At 39.3% G+C, this 21,124-nt stretch overlaps 1 protein-coding gene across 2 annotated transcripts in view; it reads left to right on the top strand.

The window, feature by feature from the left end:
• SOX5 (SRY-box transcription factor 5) overlaps positions 1-21,124 on the top strand; it is a 649,933-nt gene that overhangs the window by 146,151 nt on the left and 482,658 nt on the right. For both annotated transcript variants that reach the window (XM_052789110.1, XM_052789111.1), the window contains exon 2: positions 14,497-14,583. The gene's annotated coding sequence lies outside the window, so the exon portion shown is untranslated. The remainder of the gene's footprint in view (positions 1-14,496; positions 14,584-21,124) is intronic.

Here is a 21,124-nt window from a genome sequence, read left to right as displayed (position 1 = left end):
CAGCTGTCCTTTATGGGTCAGCTTTCAATTTTTGCTAGCAGGAGGGGTGTGATGGGCAGCAGCCATATAGTGATGGAACAGCACAAACCGTATTTCTACTACAGGAAAATATCCCATGGTGCTCTATTACTACCAAATCTTTCAGACAAAAGGGTTATTTGAGGTTTTGGAGAGCTGGGTAGCTGTTTCCTCTCTTCCTCTTCTCTGTGTTAACTGCTTCCCATTTGATCTGAGCTTGTGGGAGCACCCATGGTCAGGCATTGGAACATCTGAGTTCTCTCCTTCCTCATCACGGTTGCCCGTTTTCTCTCCTGGAAACCCTACCCATCACATTTCTGCTTTGAAACAGTCATTTCCTGGGCAGAGGGAAGTGCTGCCGGCTGGCTTGTCCACAACAGCATGGATGGGCAGGAGGGGTGACACTGTGCAGAGCATGGGGAGAGGTGTGGGTGGTGTGATGCTGAGCTGAGCCAGCTCCAAGGCTGCATGCCTGAAGCAGGACTGGGCTGCATTGGCCAGAATGGCTCAGGGCAGGCTGCAGGGAACAGTTATTTTGGGCCTCACAGTGACACTGACACCTAATAATTTTGGCATTGTTTGGGACCACATACATTTATAATCAGAGTCTTACTGCAAGGTCTGTGCTGCGAAGAGAGATTTACAAATAACTTCAAGGGGGGGAAAGTCTACTGGAAAGCTGCAGTTTCTGCCTATTTTGGTTAACTGATACAGCCTTTTGAGGTCATTTAGGGTGGATTGATATGTTCTCATTCTCCGTATGTGTGGCAGTGCAAGGATCCTGCAGATTGCAATAAACAGGGAAAGGGAAGGAGCAGATTGTCCTACCGGAAAGTAAAAGACTCTTTCAGGATTGTGTAGGTTGTGTAATTTGAAGATCAACATTGCTTATGGTGAACAGATGGAGAGGATGATTAGAAGCTACAAGTGCCCTCCTGTGCTATAGGCCCAGTGTCAGATAAACTACCTCTACAGAAAATTATCACTTTCTGAAATTCTAGGACAACTGTAGGTTGTATTCTATGAAATTGAGAGAGAAAACTGGTGTGAGGAGGAGGAAAGGATCTAGACTGTTAACTGTGTGAGACTGCAAACTGCCTCTTTGGAAGCTCAGATTCAAGGTGGTTTTAGTGTCTGTGAGTGCTCAGCATTGTTTTATGAAACTGTGCAAGAAGAAATTCCCGTTATTTCAGTCCTGGAGTTCACTCTGACTATCATTAGTACAAACCAGGGTGATTTTTCTCACGGTGAGGGCATGCTCACCTGCCTCATGAGGTCTAAGAGTGCAGTATTTATTGTACACCAGAGCATGTATGCTAAAACCTGACCAAACGATGCATTTTATCACATATGGCTGTAGCAAAAGTGTCTGAACTTCTGGTTGAGAGCTGTAGACCAGTGCATGTATATTGCAACATAGTGTGTAGTTAGTATTTAAGGTTGGTTGTGTGAAGCTTTTTGTTTTGAAAGATGTATTTAAGGTATTGGTGAATGATAATGTTGTAAAGCAATAGACCGCGATTGGAGCATAAATAATGCGTATGCACTGAGTTGACACATCTTCTGGCTGGGCTTAGCTGGCAAAAATACCTGTGTCACAAGGATCCCAGTTAGAATTGATACTGTGAGAACTGGGAGGGTGTACAATGGCAGGCTGGAAAATCCAGTAACTGGGTAAGTAAGCACTAGTGTCTGACCAGAGCTTGGCGGACAAAACAGTCAGTGTTGGAGCAAGAAAGCAGAGCAAAGTGTCTTAATAGAGCTCTTTCTGCCGGTTCTTTAAGGGCTGGGATGAAAGTTCTACTCAGTAAGTAGAAAAAAATACTGAAATTAGAAGAGGGGGAGAAAAAAGTGTATTTTCCCAAGGATAAACCAAACTGAAGTACAACACATAAAAAGGGAGAATTTGGTCATACTCATGGTTAAATCAATGAGAGTTATGCCAGTGAGTTAGGAGGGAAGTTGGTCAAGCCGTTCGTCTACCTCTCTGGCACCAATGGAGAGCAGTCCTTTCTCCAGCCCTAGAAGCCAAAGTTGTCTTGGGCACCCACAGCAGGCTGAAGAGCTGTGTGTAGCACAGAGCCAAAAGCAACATCTGCTCTAATCCTACCTCCTTAAAATGCCAAGGAGTGGTCATCTCTTCAGGCTCTTCTTAACAGGGGAGCCTCTGTTCAGGACCCAGGGTGAGAGCTCCACATATTTGTGTATGTGTGCTCTGATCCACAAAAGGCTCATACACAGTAGATGCTATTTAAAATGTTTTTTAGCAGTGGGTAAGAAGCTGGAAGTGTTGACACATATTCCGTGTACTTAAAAGTAAAAGGTAAAAGAATATTTTAACTTCTGGCACCCATGAGAAGCTTATTCTTGATGGTGGTAAATATAATGGTGAGAATATGCTGCAGAAGGGGAAAAGGGCAATGGCCAGAATATGACTGTGTATTCTTCTGCTTTTGCAGTATGTGTATGTTCATATGTATGTAAACATACCTTACAGAATCAGAATATGCAGCAATATGGAAGATGTTACTGACGTGTATATAATGTATGGTATTACATACAGAAACTGTTTGTTAAATGAATGCTAAGATTGTGAAGTCAGGCACTCAAAGCATAGGAAATGCCAGAATTAGATTTGCCTGCACAACCTTAATTCAGCCCGTTTGTGCATATGCATTATGATACAGTCTTTAATTACATGATCACATATCAGACCACTGAAATGATGGTGCTGACAGAATGGAAGATATTCAATATTATTTTTTTAATCCTTATTGTTGGTGTGGCCCTGTGGCAGGCACATTCTGCATACATTCAAACCTCATCTTAAAAACAGCAATTCCATACTGTTATTGGTATAATAAATACATGAAAATTAGTAACTTCCTATAGACTTATCCGTGATGTTTATCACTGTTACCTGTATATTGTAAAGATGTTAATTGATTCTCACAACATACATCTTTTTGGTACTGTATCCATTTTACAGATGGGGGAAAAAGGTTTTGAAGGGGAAGAAAACAGCCCAATTCATTCAAATCCTACCTATGTAGCCAGTCGACCTAAATCCCGGCAGCAATCCAGTTCATTTAAGTCTGCCTAATTCTGTATATGTATTTGTCTGGGGGGTTTCTGCACCACCTGAAAGTGTTTGAACCCACATACCTCAAGAGAAGTGCCCTTGCCACCTGGCTTAGGGGGAACCCTGAGGAAAAGAGTTTTCTACCCTTCTTCCAAAGTGAAGCTACTGTGCATCCAGGAGGCGAGAGCCATATGGCAAGCCAGGCACCAAGCTGGCCTGGTGGTAGGCTAGTAGAGGCACTGGGCTTTCAGTGGAGTGGTTGATCCCAGGTAGATACAGGCACTTAGCCTTTTCTGTTGGCTTCCCATGATGATAACTGAAGGTATCTGGCTTAAGCAGAAACGATCCTCTTTGAAGGCTTCTGTTCAGTCAGTGGAGAGAGGGAAGTGCAGAGTTTTGTTGGACTAGACTTCTCCCTGCAAGTCTTCAGAGGTACCCCTCTGCCTCCATTCAATGTATAGGGAAGCTAACTGCTGTGATAGGCTTCTAAATACATCTGGGTCAGATCTGACTTTTCAAAGTGTTTTCACTTTATTATAACTGTTTGTATCTTTAAAATATAGCATCAGTTGACTGCAAAATATGGCATCCACAAGTGTATGTTCAGGTGTACCAGCTCAGAAAGTGGGGCATGTATGACTAAGGGCTTCCTGCAAAGATTTTGGATTCCTGCAAAACTGTCCTCCTTTTGGCTTGCAAATCTCTACCACCTTCAATTCTCATGTTCCAGTGCCTAAACTGAATGAGTTAGTGGTCCAGCTTTGTCTTTAAGTATGCAAGTCATGTTCATTCCCAGAGTTGGCTCTTCTTGGGTGATATCCTTCTAGAAAAAATTAGAATGTGATCATGTAATTAAAGAGTCTTGCAATGCGTATGCACAAAGACTGAATCTTAGCTCGTGATTTCAATGGCTAAATTGGGAATGGTTGTACAATCATAAGTATAGTATTTTGTAATTTAGTATTTTGTTGAATGCTCACTTTTATTCATCCTTTTTTAACCAGAGGATTTTTATAATGTAAATCTGAAAAATAAGAATATTATCCTGTAGAGCTCTACTGCCCTTTCCCTCTCACTTTGTAGTGCTTTCCAGCGTAACACCTGGGAGCTTTCTGATGACTTGGAAGAGCTGCTGGAGGGAGAGGCTTGTGAAGCCTTTGGGGTGAACAGGTTGGCATAAGAGGAGCTGTGTAGGATGGAGCATGCTTAGCGTACCATGCCATTCAGTCTGTTATACTGATTTTCAGCAGGTCTCTTCTGCATACATGCAAATTGAGAGCTCCGTCTTTCCCAGACTTGGACAGTGTTCAGGTGACTTGCCCTTTGCTACCAACCACAAGAGTCACGTTCTCTCAGACACATTTCAGGGTCATCCAAGAATGGTTTAAGCTATGTCACTTGACAGCCAGGGTGACCTCAGAAAAGACATGTGGCTCAAGTTGTGAATGGTAATGCATTTAGCCACAGCAGTTCAGTTTTTCAATTTTTATACTCACTGTTTTGGTGGTATTGGCTGCTGCATTTATTTTCTTATATATTATATTAGGCCAACCACAATTAAGAGTGTGGCATTTCTGGTGAAGTGGTGGTAAAGGTTCGACCGGTCATTGTGTGCTTACTGATGATACCTACAGAAGATATTTGGGGAGAAATGCAAACTGCGTAACAGAGGCTTTACAGTGTAGGTTGGTGAGAATTCTGTTCTCTGAACAGGACTAGTGCAGAGATTTAGAGAATTACTCAAAATTTAACTTTGCCTTTAACTGTGGGGTTGCTTGTGCTGACTGGTTGCATGTACTGCAGTTGCTAAAGTAAAAAATACACTGCTTTGCATTCAAGAAAGCAGACTTTCATGGTTGCATCTGGAAAAAATGTCATAGCTGAAATAAGCAACATTATCAGCAATATCAATTTACAAAAATAATCTATAGTAAACTGTTATAATTCAAGTTTGGGGTATGTAGGGTGCAGCTGTATTTGGAGGTTCTAGTCAGCCTGTTGTATTGGTGATTACATACTGCGAGGAGGGATGAGGATTTGCTGCTTTGCCAGTTTTAATAGAGGCGAGGTTAACTAATTCGATTCTGGATACTCTCATCATGAGTTGCTTCAAGGTGTTCAAATCTGCTTATGAAATAGTCCCTTCTGAGCTAAGGAGATGGAAATGAGACACTAAAAGGCTTTCTTGAAGTGCTTCCATGTTTCTCAGCTCAGAACATCACATTTGATATTAATATTAGGTACTGAGGCAAAGTCATCAGGTAGAAAAGGGAGGAAATGTAGAAATAGTCATTTTCTTGTGTGTTTCCTCAGGATGCTATTTTGAGGCTTTAAAAAAAAAAAAAAATCATGCTTTGCTGATGAGGCTGCTGTAAACCAGGGAAGTGGCAGATGTAATTTAAGTCCCAGGGCCCTGCCCTAGAAGAGGTCCAATACTGGCAGCATACATATTGCTTATATGAAAGCGAACAGATGGATACATTTGGTCAATTCTGCTGGGTTCATATGGAAACCTTCAGAATTTTTTCTTACTATTTTGAGTGGAATACTTAAATCTGTTATCTGCTGAGAGTCTGTAGTTGCCCGGGTGGGGTGCTTTTGTAGCTTTGAGCAGGGAGCATTGCTTACTGTGGATGTCTTCAGATCATATATATTTATCTGACTGATGGAAGTCTCCCCCTATTCCCCCCCCACCCCATACTCCAGGACCAATTCAGCTACTGGAGGAGGGAGCTGGATTTTTTTCAGCTTCTGTGGCATGAGAACTGTCAGCTGAGTCTTAATCATGGAGTTATTACTGGTAGTGAAAAGCAAGAAAGAGAAGAAATCCATCTTGCTTTTCAGATGCTAGATTGATTGCAGAGGCATGTTTTGGTTACTGTTGGGGTGGGGATGGGAGAGGAAGGAGGAGATGGGGAGAACAAAAACATTGTATTTTCTTTAATTAAGAAAAACACTATTTTTATGATACTAATTCATGCTGAATTCTTGCTGACAGTTTTTTATGTTTCCCAGTTCAAAACAACTGGAAGCAATCAAGTGAAGGGAGAAGAATGGAGAATCACAGAGGAGGCGGTGTGGCTGTATTAGAAGAACATAGCTTGAAGTGTTAATACTTAGTCAGGGAGTGGGAAGGTGGGATTAATCTGTAATGCCTGAAATTAGTCTGGTTTGAGTGTCCTCATAGGTTAGTGTGTGTGTGCACATGTGTAATCTCATAACAAGTTATCTATAGCATCAAGGAAACAATTGGCATATAACTAAATCATTCTAAAAGCCCATCATACAGATGTCCAGCATCTGTATTGTCATCTAGCTAGCTTTTTTCAAGTGTATAGCATATAAAAACATATTCATAAAGTATTTAGACACTATCAATGACAGATCTCTTCAGTATTAGAGATCTTAAACTTACTCTTTTATTTGGAATCATGTAAGAAATAAGATACTTTTATCAGGAAGTTTTAGCTTTAAAGCTTTCCAGGAAAGCTGTAAACAAAGCAGAAAGAAAAATGAAATCTCTGATATTAAAAGCATACGTCTATGAAGACTGCAGTTGTGTGAGTGCTCACTTCTCTTTTTTTTTTTTTTTTTAAAGAAAAAGATTTCTTTGAACTATTAGTGACAATAACTTTCATTGAAAATGGGGGTTAGAAGAGTAGAAGCCGAGCTCATTGGGAGAGAGAAAGAAGGCTTGAATTTGACAAAATAGTTTACTCTTTTCCTATCTCATCCTCTTGAGCTCCATACTTCTCACAAAAACAACTCTGCCCACTGTTGTAGAAAATGGTTATCTCTTGGTATCTTCTTTGGAGGTTTTGTTTTGATAGTGCTAGTGCTAGTTTAGGGGATTAACATGAATAACCCTATCAAATTTTGTTAAAAGACATGGTACCAATACAGAAAGATCCATGTATACTATTTAAAATACACTTGTTAACAGAGATTTAACAGTCATTTCATTCTCCGCTGTTCATCACATTCACACATGTGGGATGGGCAGTAACAGATTGAGCTACATCTTTTCATTTCAATTCTGCAGCAGTGTCTCTTTGCAGGAATATTTTATGTAGTAATAATTTTCTTCCTATTACAGACTTTCTAACTATGTTAATGGCAGTAGACTGGCCACAGAGACACGCGTGAGAACTACCTTTGCAGTGACATTTAAACAATTTATTTGATCTTGCTTTAGCATACCTGCTCATGCCTTTTTTTACTCTGTTGTCGACCTTAGGAGAACTTTGTGTATAATCATGGGTCTTTCAATCACACTTAACTTAACAAAATGGTATGCAAATTTCTGTGATATGTCATTTCTGAACTCTTTGGGATTTGCAGCGTGTATGCTATCAGGTGGATACCCCTTGACTGCATGGGCATGTTTGAGTAGCAGCTGCCCAGCAGCTCCAAGGCCGGTTGCAGAAGGCAGTGTGTCTTAGCTGAGGATGCTCTCTTACACATATGCAATTGTTGGATGTGCCTTGACTTATACAAAATGGGAGATGCTATCAATATCTATTTTTTTTTGTGTATGATGATGGAAAAAGCACAGCAGAGAAAGGTTGATGGCAAAGGGGGAGTTCTATATATCTCACATTTACCATGTTGTATTGATCATCTTATTGTCATTTAGGGAAATTGAAAGTTGTGGATTTGTGGCTGAAGTGTGTTACTGGTGTGGGAGTGCTCTTGGCTAAAAGCCTAAAATAAAGACTTTTGCTTTGTGAATGCATATCTTGTCCTGTGCTTGAGGTAGCTTCTCCCATACTGGACTGTGTGTAAGACTGCTCTTACGATGAGAATGGTTAAAACTAATTGCCACTGGCACTGTAGTTGTTAACATTTGTATTGGTTTCTATCAGAATCAAAAGTCCTAGTGTAAAGTGGTGTTATACAACCATCCAAAATCAGGGAAATGGAAAGGCAAGAAATTAACTGAATTAATTGGCAAAAAATATATTTATCAGCTTGTTGATTTTTAGTATAATTCATGGAAATAGATTCTGTGAAATTTTCATTCTGTGACAGCTGATTGGGTGGGAAAAACATAGGATCACTGCTGAATGTTTACATTGACAAGAACATTCCCATTTGTTAAAATCTTGGACACTAACATCATAGAAAAGTATGTATGTGGGTTACCTGCTGTATTATGTCCCCTATCCGGGAAACACTTGAAGCACATGATTAATCTGTTCAATTTCTGTTGAAATAATAATTTTTTTAAACAAAAGATAAGCCCACATGTTTTAAGTTTGGCTTTTTCATAAAGATTTGTAGAATGAGGTGCAACTTACTCTGCTGGCTATATTTCATGCCTTTCCATTTCCCAATCCTGGTCATGAAAACAGAGTTACTGCCTCAAAGTTATGTGAAAAGAAAGCTGGTTGCTTGAATGGGTCATACAGCTGGCCTTCGCATGTGTTTGCACAATGTGTTGTTACTGCATTACTGAACTGGATTCTTTGTCCACAAGTAATAGCCTGCCTACAAACGATAGTAATAATGGTACGTGTCACACTCGGTTCTCTACAGTACTGAAGCTCCTCTGTTGAAGGGGAAAATTCAAAGCAATCATCATTTCTCCTAAAATTGTCAGTTTTGGTTTCCATGTTCATACCAATTTAGTGTCTAGGTCTGATTTTTTCTATTATCCTGCATCTTATATACAACTATGGCTTGCTGTCGGAAATGAGTAGTCCAAGGATAAGACAAGGGAAAATCAAGCTTTCTATCCTTGGGGTAAAGGAAATTATATGTAGTTCAACTTTCTCAAGTGACAACATTCATTAGGCCGTTACTACAGACATCTGTACGTCGGCACAATAAGTTGGTATTTTCTGGGTACTTCCAGTAATAAAATCCTAAATCAATGTTTACAGAAGATGTTTAAGCTTTTTTCAGTGATTCCTTCACATATAGCTTTTCTTTAAAAATCTTTGACAGAAATGTGCAATTACAGAAAGCTAAACCAAGGGGCCGCTATGAATTTCCTCAGACATCCTTTTTTTTTGCCTCCTTCCTTTCTATGCAGGTGTGGGTCCCGGTTAATGTGTACTCAACCTGTGCGTACGTTCTGGGTGCTCCCGTCTGGGGTCCCTATTAGTACCAGTTCCACTGTTGCTGTGCAAAGAGTACCTTAGCCATCTCTCTACTGAAAAGAAATAAAACCAGAGTTGAAGATACAAGTGTGGGGAGGGAAGAGATAGTCCTTTCCATTTATTTATTTCCTTGCATGATTTTTGTTTTGCTTTTTTGGTTTGATTTTATTTGTTTGGGCAAGTTTCTTGCCATTTACCTTTGCATTTGCATTTTCTATTGATTGGCAATTTTCAAACTGTTTATTGTGCTCTTTTGTTTAGCTGTTCAAGAGCTAAAACAAAAGCCACCAGGCCCTGCGAGGGACACATTTGCATGCGGCGAGCATTGCCCGAGGAAAAAGTAATTGCTAATGCATATTTATGTGGCACAAATTTGCCATTTGTTTATGCATAAAATTATCAATAGTGCAGGGCGGCCCAGCCGTAGAAAATGGTGACCTTTTTAGCTTAATAAATAGAAATCAGCTGTTATTGTGAAGAGATCAGCCATTTATTCTGTGTTGAGGGACACTGTCGGGAAAATGTAGATTGGTGCTGGCAATATCATTAAATGGAAGGCCAGTGACCCTTTCGGTATAGTCTATTATACTTTATCTAATAGGGGATAAATGACTCTGGTAGGCAAATAGATTAAAAAAAAAAAAAGTGAAGAAAAAAAAAAACCACCACCACCCCTTCCTGACTTCTCTCTTATTGCTCAGCCACATGAACAGGTAAATACTGAGGAGGTAATCTTGCACAAGCTGGCTGGTATTTTTCTAGCAGAAAAATGACTTTAAAACCAACAACAACAAAAAAAACCCCAACCTGAAGCCAACCACCAGGCCTACTCTGTTTAGACTAGTTTTGACTGGTTTGGAGTGGGAAAAACAACTAGAGCCAGCCTGTGATTCTTCCTAGTTCATGCCGTCAAAAGCAACGTTCTGAAAGGCCCATACACGCATTGGATTTTGGCTTGTGAAATGAGAACTCATAGTCTGAAAGTAGGAGGTAGGGTGTTTTCTGAAGACAACAGGTTTTCAAAAACAGTTATGCTTTTTTCTTATATGCATTCAATTTTTTAAGAGCAGATAAAAATTTGCCAGATTATACCCCAAGACACTGAAGACCTTATCTGCAGAAAATGTAGCAACAGAGTTTTCTTTATGCTGTTCCACTAATTCACCTCAACCCTAATGGGCAGACTTAAGACTTGAAGAGTTAAAAACTAACAGCCGTAAGCCTCAGGAAGTTCTTGTGAAAATGAAAGTATATGCAGAAAACCTTATTTTGCTCTCTATAGTGCACTGCACCGTGCATAACTGGAAGCAGCTTTAACCACCCCACAGGTGAAATGTGAGTCATGGTGACTGTAAATGGTTGGTTTTTTATGCACACTGTATGGTCGACTGGGCGTTTGTTTTTTGTTTTTTTTTTTTTCTTAATCAATGAGAAAGATGCAGCAGATGTTTGTGATGGCAGTATTTTACTTAGCAAAGGCTATGTTAGCCTTATCTGCATACCCAGTCTGGTTAGGTGAGATGAGATCCTACCCACTGCCACCATGGGACTGCCCACCTTCAAAAGATGGAGGCTGGTCTCTGCCCACCCTTCTCCTTTGTGCCTTCAGAAAGTCTTGCTGTTATTCTGGAAAGGCTGATCAGAGTAACTTTGGGGCTGTGTTCTGTTTGCTTCTTAAAAAAAACCTATCGCAAGCTAATGTCAGCATCACAGAAAAGCCACCACAATGTTTGTCACCAAGTGATGTCTTTCTGGTGGCCTCAGTAAAGAGGCAAAGGGTTGAACAGGACAAAGGAACTTGCAGATTGCATCACTGGAAGCCTCTTTGAGGCAGGGTTGTCTGGGGATGATGATGTGGAGGTGGTTGTCAGAGGTAGGACTTCTGTCTTGAAGGTTGTTGATCTGTTTTTACCACTATTAAAATTCAGGGAATGTTCAAAAAAAAAACCACTTTAGTAAAATATAATACAATACATAAAACTTACTATAGCACATATTATACAGTAGATGATGTATTACTCTCTATAATAATGTTGTAAAAGTCTTCATAAGAATGTGCGCCCACAGTTTGAGACTTACTCATACCTAAAATTTTCTCTCGTATTTGGACAGGTTTTGGAAGGGGTTTCTTCAGTTTCCTGTTTGTGCTTTTCCATGCTTTTAACTCCTGTGCGCAGAGCTCTTGCCTGCTTCTGGAATTCTGCCCTTGCAGTCCTCCCAAATAATGGTCCCCAAACCATGTTGCTGTAGAAACAAAAACATTGTAGGACATGTTATGGAAATAGAAAGTCAAAGAAATAGCTAAAAGTATAAATTTTGTTAGATACATCCTATGGAAACCATAGTTAAGATGAAAATGAATTTAATTGCAGAGTAGGATCTAGGTTTCTTCACATGGCAACAGGTCCTTTTTTTGCTGGTTCTGTCACTCAAGACCATAGCCAAGAACCACAATTTCTGAAGTCTCTATTAATGTTTGGGGATTGTCTCATCCTCTCGTTAATAAACAGTTGTAATTAGGTGGTATTTTACCTTTACAAACACATTTTTATTTTTACTTCAACAAATTAATTCTTGGCTTATTCCAAATAGATCTGATTTTTCCAAAGGGTCTTTTCCCATACAGGTGTCTCCAGCTCTGCTCCTGAAAGAAAATCTTCCTCTGCATGTCAAAGCTCACAGCTAGGTGTTAGCCTCAATTCTGCTTTTTTCTTTTCTAACAGTCATAAAACAACCCTTTTGAAATATGCTGTTTGACAACAACTAGAAAGTTTTATGTAGATAAAATTAACAAGTAGAAAAAGCTTAAGTCTATTGTGTGGGAATAAACTGGGGGCCATACTGTTGTAAACTAACCTGGATCCAGCTGAGATTCTAGCTCAGGATATTATTATGAGTACAGCTACTGTTGTCATTAGTACATATTTTTTGTTGTATCTGTACCTGCAGCTGTCCAGGTCTGGTTGTGGAAGATACTGTGCTAAGTACAGAGAAATAAAAAGCAAGGCTTCTTCACAAATCTAGAAGGTTTATGGGAAATCAAAGGTTTGTAAAGAGTAGTTGGTTAAGGGAGAACATAGGTCAGAGACAAGGATGAGCAAGTATCGCTGATCAAAGTTTGTAGCAGCAAACAAGAATGAGCAAAATGAGTATTACTTTTTCCTTGTATTCTGCTTATATGAAGAGGACAGGGAGTAGCACCACGCCTTGATTCCAGGTTGCTGGGAAAGACAAAAACATGGTGGGGAATATTTGTTTACTGTGAACAAATGTTACAGGTCTGATTGTCCTGTGACCTGTCTTCATTGTCCCAGGATCTCATCCTAAGTGGGAGCGAATTGAGTGGGGCTTGTTCTTTCCTCAGCTCCTGGTGCATGTCTGCTGTATTAATAATGTGTTGGTTAGGGAAGGAAGATAACGGACAAATTTTATATTATGCTAATTAGTTGATGAATGTTTAATAAGATAACCAAGTAACAAGCATTAAGCAATTTATATTTTCTGTTTCTTTGAGATGCTGGTAACCAGGTAGTCTGATAGGTCTTGCAGATCTTGACCTTTCTTTGTAAAAGGAAATTTTGATGACTTATCTGCACTGAAGACTGACTTTTCCCCCCCTTCTTCAACACAGATTTATTTGAAAAGTTCACAGAGATACTCATCTTTCTAAGAACAGAAATTCTGTTTGAGGAAATTTCTATACAAAATATAGAGGACACATTTCTGTTTCCTCATTTGATTGCTCAAAAATAACATAGGAAATTGAGATTTATCTTCACAAAGTTTGCCTGCGTGCAGAGCTCAGTATGAACCAGGGATGGTTGTCTTTTGAAACCTCATGCAGCATCCTGATCTTGGTGGTGGTCTTATGTGCTGCCACTTTTCAGAGTGCTCTGAGCTGTAGGACTGGCAAAGTAATTCCATCGAGTTAAACCAGTAGAGAAAGTGCCTGGTTTTATATATTGAGGTTACTGATTTCAGAATTTGGGTGTTTGTTTTGTAGTTTAAAAATAAAAAAAAAAATCTTATTTATTTTTATTCATACATACGTTTCGTATTATAAATTATTTGTTTTGGTTAGACTAGATTGATATTAATAGATTGTAACGCAGCATAGGGATGCAAAACCTGACTGAGAGGACAGCCATTTCACACCTGAGATGGTGTGGACTTTGGCTTGTGTGAACTCAGTGTGTCATGTCACAAGTATGGTCTCAGACTTGCTTATGCAACTGTGTCTGTGTGATCCAGCTAAATAACAGTAGTACTAGAGGTTGGTTTGTTTCCAAATCCCTGCTTTGATGTACACTTGAGTCGCATAAAAACTTACTTGTCCAGTTTTGCAACCATGTAAACTGGGGCACAAATCTAGTAATGGCAGGGGGAGCCTATGGCTAGGCAGGGCCACGTGGGTCAAACAGCCCAGTTGTGCTCTTCCATGCCTCTGCAGAAGGGGTCCCAGCTCCTACCTTGTGCGTTCCACACTTGTACACCTCATGCCACAAAACACTTTTCCCCTCTATGCTGATGGCTTGGGGATAAAACAGCAGCAGTCAGAACTGTAATAGGTGCCCAGAGGGATCTGGGGTGCATCCCAGTCCTGAACCGTGGAGGATGAGGTGGGGTTTGGGAAGTCATGCCATCTAATGTTAGTCATTGAAGTCCTGGGCTTTGTCATACCTGGGGGAGATGCTGCTCTGTCACCCATGCAGGAAGCTCAGGTGCAGCTCAGAGAACCCTGAGGCAGGGGTCTAAGTTGTGGAGTAAATGTGTGAGTAACCCTCCTACTCACACAGTGACAGCTGAGAGCAGAGGCAAATGCAGAGGACTTCTTGCTCCCAGTGCCATACTCGCACTGCTAACCATGCTAAACAGGCTAATCATGCAAGCGTGTTAGGCTGGGGATATAAAAACAGAATTGGTGAGTGTAGGTTAGTTGTTTAAACACTCAAGAGAAACAGGAATATATAGTCATATCTTTCTCCTAGTTCAATCTTTGTATTGATTTATCATGATAAGAAGTGCCACTTTAGTTCTAATAATGTCTACTTTTATTTTCTTTCTTTTTTTTTTTTGCTATTACATATTTCTATGGCAGCTTTTCCATGTGATATATTTTGGGTCACACTTTAATTTACACCAGTCTCTGTTCTGCAAAAAAGAGTTCATGAACTAAACAAAAAGGAATGGGGAGGGGGATGTCTAGCAGAGCCCAGGCTTTTGTTTCATGTTTTGGATGTATTTTCTTTTTAAAATAAAATTGTTGATATGCATTTGCTTTTATTTTTCTAGCCTTCCTCTTGCTGATGACCGGGTTCCTGTTTGATCCTGTTTACAAGCTTACGAAGATTGAAAATAACCCCAACTCCTCTGCATTGGGTAGGAAAACAAAACCATATAAAGACATATGGCAATTACTCTGGAGGGCTAGCAATATGGAAGAGTGTGGTATGAAGGAAGAGCTTGTGGAGAAAAAGAAGGTTACTAGGTTACCACAAAAGACATTAGTGTACACAATTTTTCTCACCCGCTCTTTTGAACTGGGGAGGAGGGGGAGGAGTGAGCATATCATCAAGTAAATAAGGATATTCTCCAGCATGTGTATGCCCAGTGTAAACATTTTAAGTTTATACTTTCTGTTACTCATTCAAGCTGCTTTGCAGTGCTATTTCAATCTCTTCAAAACCTCCAGAAAGACAACTTTAAAAGATTTTGGGGTTTGGTTTTTTTCTTTAAAATTTACTGGCAAGATCAAGATTTTTCCCTAAATTACTATAAACTCGTGGGTATATGTGCAATGTTTTAGTAGTATTGATGTGTAAGTATATATATCCCAAGAACTAAATTTTCACAAATACTTTATAAAATGACATTTCTTGCAGTTAGGGAGAGTGGATGGGGAAGAATCCTGTTAAATGTTGTTGTTGGGCTGACAGGAGACTCAGATACAGGTACTCCCACAGTTAATGTGTCTGCTTGATCCCATAGTAGTCTTTGTGCTTAACATGACTGCCATGAAGAGTAAATGTTTGCAGAATTAAGGTTTCAAAGACAAGCACCTCCTTTTGGTAGTGTGGTTTTTATCTTGTTATTGTGGGCTTCAGGAACTAGAGTTGAGTGTGTCAAATACTGTGGAGTGTGATGAGTTTGTTCTAGAGTTAGGCTTCACCTAGCATGACCAGGTTGCTATCGTAGTCATGTTTTCTGGTATAATTGTTGCCTTTGCAAGGGGAGTGGCAACTGCTACCCCATCAGGATTAGAAATGCAGCCACAGTGACAGGTAATGCTTATGTCTAGTTTTCACAGGTGGAAATGAGGAAAAGGTGTGGAAGGCAGTAGAGAGCCAGAGCTGGTGTAACTGAGGACTTAGGGCCAACTCTCAGATGAAACCCTGGGACAGCCTTCTTGATTTCAGTACAATTTTGTCCACATGCAGAGGGCTATTCCACTGTTCTTGTTGGGACAAAATCTCTAAGTTTGTATGCAGGATTATATGATTGATAATATTCTGGTGTAATAACAGTCTAAGTCATGGTATTTTAAAATGATTGATTCAGATGTGAAAAAGTCTTATGATTCAATTTTCTCTTTCTAACTGCCAGAAGTCAGTTGTGACATTCTTGTATTTTTTCCTCTTCTAAGTAAGCTTATCAAAGAAGAAATCACTAATTTACCAGCTAGTGTTTAATAATCAAGGAAGTGAAACTTCTACTTTAGAGAAAAAAAGAAATCCTTTGCTGAGTTGCTGAATGATTTTTAAATAATAAAAGCTTACCATCTACTGGGCAACTGATTTTTTTTATTATTATTATTTTTTTAAGGCTTTCATTCTGAGAGGGGTCACTAGCCTTTGAGAATTGAGCCACTTTGTTGACAAATCTGTCCTCTAAATTGAACAGCATTAATTAGAACTTTATGTTGCAAATCCTTACTTTTTAATGTGGGTGGTAGTATCAACAAAAATGTCTAATGAATTTGATTGAAGATGATTTTAAAAGGTCTGCCACCTGTAGATAAAAATGTGCATTACTACACATGGTAATTATCAAGACTGAAGGCCATGACATGATCCAGTGACCTTTTGAAATCAAAACACTTACTGTAAAGAAAAAAAGGCACCGATTTCTCCATCTGTGTTAATATAGGACATGTCTGTATATTCAGCTATATCAGTACACTGTAATATATCTGGGGGAAAAAAAGGTACTTTGGATTATGTTAGACCCAAGTTTCCTGTCTTTTCCTCTACAGGCTTGTAAAGCTCTCACTATTTTTATATGTGTTGAGGGATTTTTTTTGATCTAATGAAATAGATTGCTAAAAATATTCAGGTGTCTGAGACGGCAGCAAAACATCTCTGAGCCACCCTACAAAAATAAACTAGTTTTGTGTGTGCAGGATGAAAAAGAAAGTGTACAGGAACAGATTTCAGCTTCAGGCTTTCTATAGGGGCATTTGCAATAAGGGAGGGGAGCAATAACCCAGCAACTATCATTGTAAAAATTATGAAAAACAGTTTGATGGTCCTTTTTAAAGTCAGTTCACTAAACAGGGGCCAAAGCAAAAGGCTGAAAGGCAACTCGTACTTTTCCATTAACAACCTCAGCCCCTTGCTGCTATTTGCAGTTGAGAATGAGTGCTTCTGCATACAGTAATGGTGAGAAAAACTAAAGGGAAATAAAGGATGCAAATGAAAGATTTTCTGTTTTCATATGAGTACTTGGAACACCAAGCAAGCAAAGAAGCAGCAATTTTAGTTAAGCTAATGTAATAGAAGACCATTGCACCCAAACTGTCTCAGCAGAACTTCCTGCATAATTAGATTGTAAATCTTCTCAACTGAGGAAGTTTTGCCCAGGGTCAGATTGTCTAAGTAATAATCCATTCTACATAAATTAGAAGATTTGAACTGCTGGGATACATTATTACATTAGTTTTGGGTTTTATTCCTAATATAACTAAGGAGAACAAATGCAACAATTCTTTTTCTTTTCTTCTTTTTAATTATGTTATGTCTCTTTAGCTCTTGATTACCTCGGAAGGCCTTTCCTGTACGTTTTTGGATTTTTTCCTGAGCAATGATGATGAAGTTTTCATCTACGCAAATTAATACATTTTTAATATACTTTAGAAAGTGATACCACAGAATCCTTTGGCCACCGGATTCTGTGATATCACTTCCTTAGTGAAGCATTTAGTCAGAGATGCTGCTGCTCTTTTTGTGCTGCAGTTTTTGTGATGCTGAAGTTTTATCTCCCACTATGACTCCCTTGTTCTGCAAAGAATAGAATTGCTGTCTTCAGGGTAAGAATTAATGGATGAAAATTTACTAATAACTAGTTTACAGCAAGCAGACTTTTAAGTTTTTAATTCAATTATTTTCTTTGAGAAAAAGAAGATTGTGGGTACTTGACATGCATATACAGCTTTATGTAAAAGTGACGGGGTAAATCCTGAAGTTGTTGTTCAGGCAAAAATTGCCATTGAAATTTCAGTATTTGATCTGCTCGAGGGAAGTAAAGTTCGTAGTGTAGCATGGATTAATTTGTATGGACTTGTTGGTGATTCCCCCCCCCCCCCCGCCTTAAATTTGACTTTCACTATGAAATGGAGGAGTGGCCAACTTTTCAGGAGAGCCTTTTGGACTTACAGGTTTTGGGCTGGGCTCTCAGGGTGTCTGTGTATACTCTGCCAGTGCTAAAAAACAGAGAGGAGATGCAGAGGGGCTTGTGGAAGTGCTCACGATGCTGTGGGCTCCCAGTTCCTGGGGCTACTTCAGGTGTGCGCTAACTCCACAGTCTCTGTTAGATGCACAGCTTAGAGATCTAGACCTGCACAGTGGTAGTAACTGGTGGCAGGATTGCAAAACCAACTTGATCTAGCTCCATGATGGGTTGTGTTTTGTTGTTGTTGTATGTGTAAGCGTTGAGAAAAATAATATGAGGAAAAGGTTGGCTTCTGTCATTAATGATGGTTTTTAAATATCTGTCCTTACTGAAAATTCGTATGTTACATAATGGCAATTCTTTTTGGAAAGAGGAGGAGGAAACTATCTGGGGTGGGGGAGGTACTGAACTCCCTATTTCCCATCTACTTCCTGTGTTCAAGGGTAGGAAATTAAAAAACAGAATAGATAATTCTGTATTTTCAACTATAGAAGTACTGTGATTACCTGATTCTGGTTCTGTGAGCCCAGCTGCCTGCTGAGTTTGTGGTCAACCTACTCTGCAGAGCACTGGCAGCTGAAAGCAAAGCATAAGCTTTGGTGGAAACAGCAAGTGCTCTCAAAGGTCCTGGAAATAGGGGTACTCCCAGACTCAAGGATGTGTGATCACCCTTCTCAACTGCTGGGCAAGAAGCAGACTTCAATATACTTCTTTATTTTTCTCTACTGCTGTGAGACACCAGTGGATGTGAAAAAGGAATAACAATTTAGAAGATATGATGGAAAAAAAAAAAAAAATCTGTGAACATCCTTTGAAACTGGTATTTTGGGGAAACACCAAAGCATTCAGGTGCCCTTGGAAGCATACAAGAGCATTGGAAGTCAGGAGATAAAGCATTATGTTTCATTCCACTTAAAATCCAAACTTGTTCTCATTACTGCCATTATAATCCTTATAAAATTACTTTTACATATTGAAAATTTTCATTATTAGTAGTAGTAGTACTTATTATTTAACAGCAAGTAGCTGTGCCTTTTCTCAGGAACATCAGATGTAAAGAAAATCAGAAATCAGACCTCAAGACTACTTTTGAGGCAGAAATAATCCAACCATTATTTCTGGTGTAAAAGGTTTGTGAATAGCATCATTTGCCTAGAAGCTGTTTTCCAACCTAATAACTCCCGGAATAATGACCTAAAACTGTTTCCAAGAGGATTAAGGCCCATATAACTATTAGAAAGTATAAGTTTTTGAAAAAGCTTCTTTCTGATTGGTGGAGAGGTGAGTTCTGATTTGGGTTAAAGCTGCTTGCTTAGGAGAATCAGTTTCAATCTCTCTGAAGTCAAAAGTGTTGAAGTAATCCTCTGGAGAAGGATTGTCTGAGGCTTTTTTTTTTTCTTTATATATAAAAAATATATATGTGTGCATATATAGATATTGCTATAATGACCTCGAAGATGGTCATTTGACTGGGTTTTTAATCCATTTGGGAGGGTTTTTTTAATCTTCTGCTTTAGTTTGCCATGGGCAAAACCCGTTCAAAATGGGCTGAGATTGCAGCTGAACACTTAGCTTGTTGGTTAATCATCACTTGAACACTCTTCATTGGAGAGGCTGTGGAGCAGAGAACTTATCTGTAATGATATTGGTGTGTTTTTAAGGTTGTGCACATGTTGTATGTGCTTTACTCTTGTTAATTGCTTTTTTAGCTAGTGTGATCTATAAAGGGGAGGGAGAAGAAAACATGGGCTCAGGATGACTCAGGGAATATCCACTGTACAGGGGACAGGCATTAAGGGTTAGAGGAATGCATGTATTTGCAGCTGAATCCATTTGATAAAGAGCTGCTTGCCAAATTGCACTTTTAAATTGGCAAAACTTCCCAACCGTGCATCAAAATGCTGGTGACAGAAGTTCACTGCAGAAAGCATGTGAATTCACACTGAAATGGCTGTTAACCACCTATTGTCTTTTTTTCACCTTTTTGAAATAACTGGAGCTAATGCTGTGGCTTCTGGCCAAATCCCAGAAATGTCTCAGCAGATCACACCAAAGACCTGAAATCATCAGTGAGTTCAACCAGCTTTATCGTAGGGTGCCTTCATTGCCAGCAATCAGGATTGGTTTACATCTGTCCCAAGAGCATACTCATGTAAGAAGGTGAAATAAACATCTGGCATTAGCAAAGTAAAATAGAATTATTTATTTTATTTACCCGAGGAACTAGTATCACTGGCCATTCAGGAATTTGTAATAATGTGCATATACTGTATTAAATCAGACCTTTAGATAAGTTTGGCCTTATGTGCAATTTAAAGGTGGTTTAGCAGACCTTCTCACTAATAAGGTAACAATAAGATTTGGCTGTCAACTGAGTTGTTATAAAAGACAGAGCTAGTTTTGTGGGACACTGAAATCCATCTTTTAAAAAGGCAGAAGGGATTTAATCAGTGGTGGTACTTAACATGCAGCTGAACTGGGCCCTGTTTTGAAAAAAATCACTGCAGTTCTTGCATTGGTTGACTATAGCCACAATAGAGGAGGGCAAAGAAGTGTTTGCTGATCAGATCTATGGCCAAATTCATATTTCTGATGCAGTATGCATAGTGCCAAAAAGCTGATGCATATGCTTATGAAAGATTTTTCTGCTCCTATATGTACTATAAATACATTCCACATGGCTTTGTATAAAGCTCTCTGTTATTTCAGTAAGTCACAAGTTACTAAGCCAGATCCAAAGAAGGTGAAGCTCTGAATAAAGTTCTTTAACATTTTATGACTTTGAAACCCTGTTTTAGAGTATATTTGCTTCATTAATTTGTGGCTTTGATCTCAGTTGGGCAAGCATTGAAAAGATAGGCAAAATTTAATGGGGAGGAAAAAAAAAAATCTTTTCACAAAGTTCTCTTGTTGCTGTTAAGCTAGCAGACTGAAGAAAGTTCCTTTTCAGTATTCTAGGTTTTGTTTTTAAACCAGGAATATATAGTTCTATTTAAAATAAATCATTTAAAGGAATGCTGTTGCTGAAGATGGTACTTGATGTGACCAGGTTTGGCAAAACTGCTTGCCTAGTGTGAATGAGTCTTTCCTAGGATTTTAGGGGAGGGGAAAAAAAAAAAAAAGTGCTCCCTCAACTTCCAGCTCTTGGACTGAGGGTATAATTGTGCAGTATGCTCTTCCTAAGCCCCCAGGCAGGTCTGTCCAGTGTCCCCAAGCGCACCTTGGAGTGTCCCCAAGCAGCAGTAAAATGAAG

Source organism: Harpia harpyja, chromosome 6 (genome assembly GCF_026419915.1).
Source record: "Harpia harpyja isolate bHarHar1 chromosome 6, bHarHar1 primary haplotype, whole genome shotgun sequence".
Lineage (NCBI taxonomy): Eukaryota > Metazoa > Chordata > Aves > Accipitriformes > Accipitridae > Harpia > Harpia harpyja.
The sequence above is the reverse complement of the archived record's forward strand: the minus strand, read 5'-3'. Positions and strand labels throughout refer to the sequence as shown.